The sequence below is a fragment of the Babylonia areolata genome, chromosome 16, assembly GCF_041734735.1.
Source record: "Babylonia areolata isolate BAREFJ2019XMU chromosome 16, ASM4173473v1, whole genome shotgun sequence".
NCBI lineage: Eukaryota > Metazoa > Mollusca > Gastropoda > Neogastropoda > Buccinidae > Babylonia > Babylonia areolata.
In genome coordinates this window covers 26,320,385-26,321,577 of record NC_134891.1, presented here as the reverse complement: position 1 = coordinate 26,321,577, position 1,193 = coordinate 26,320,385, and positions in this window count along the sequence as shown.

The window sequence follows — 1,193 nt, the reverse complement described above, 5'->3', positions numbered from 1 at the left end:
AACTCAATCCCTCACTACGCTGTCACAACATGCCAGGAGGGGGGGGGATGGGGGGGGGGGGGGCAGGGAGGGTGTATGGGGGGAAGGGGGTGGGGTTAGGTGGGTTCCTGTATCGTGTTGTACTGTATCGTGTTGTATTGTGTTGTGATGTATTGTGTTGTTGTATTGTGTTGTGATGTATTGTACTGTAGTGTGCTGTATTGTGTTGTCATATTGTGTTGTGATGTATTGTATTGTGTAGTTATATTGTGTTGTGTTGTATTGTATTGTACTGTGTTGTGTAGTTATATTGTGTTGTGATGTATTGTACTGTGTTGTCATATTGTGTTGTGATGTATTGTATTGAACTGTATTGTGTTGTTATGTATTGCATTTTACTGTGTTATGCTGTGTTGTTACACTGTGTTGTGATGGTTTGTACTGTGCTGTGGTGTTATATTGTGTTGTGATGTATTGTACTGTATTGTGTTATTATGTTGTGTTGTCATGTACTGTACTGTTCTGTGCTGTGCTGATATATTGCGTTGTGATGAATTGCATTGTACTATACTGTGTTGTGTTCTGTTCTGTTGCACTGCATTATGCTCAAATCCAATAGAATTACGGAGCTTAGAGCCTTGCCGACCACAAAGTGTCATCTCAAGGCTATCGCCACGTTAGCATCTACTTAAAGTCAAGGGTAAAAAAAACAAACAAAAAACAAAACAAAACAAAACAAAAAAACATAAAAACTAACCACTGCTTCAATGTTTTCACTCAAAAAGTAATAAAAAAAAATCTTCCATGGTTTAAAACATTTAAATCTTTTTTCTTTTTTTTTAAAGTTCACTTCTTTCAAGAAGTTCATTAAGGTCCATGTATGGACATCACGGAACAAAGTCTTCAGAGTGCGATACAGTGCTTTGTATCATAGTGTGCCGTATGGAGTTGCACTGCATTGTATATGATTGTGTTGCATCGTGTCTTATTGACGGCTACTGTGTTGTAATGTATTGTGTTGTGTTGTGTTGTGTTTCCTTGTGTTGCAATGTAATGTGCTGTAATGTTTTGCACCATATTGTATTGTGAGGCGTTGCAACAAGTTGCGTTGCATTGCATTGTAATGTATTGCATACTGTTTTGTGTGTATTGCATTGCATTGTTTTGAACTGTAATGTAATGTATTGTTTAGTGTCGTGTTGTATTGGGTTGTG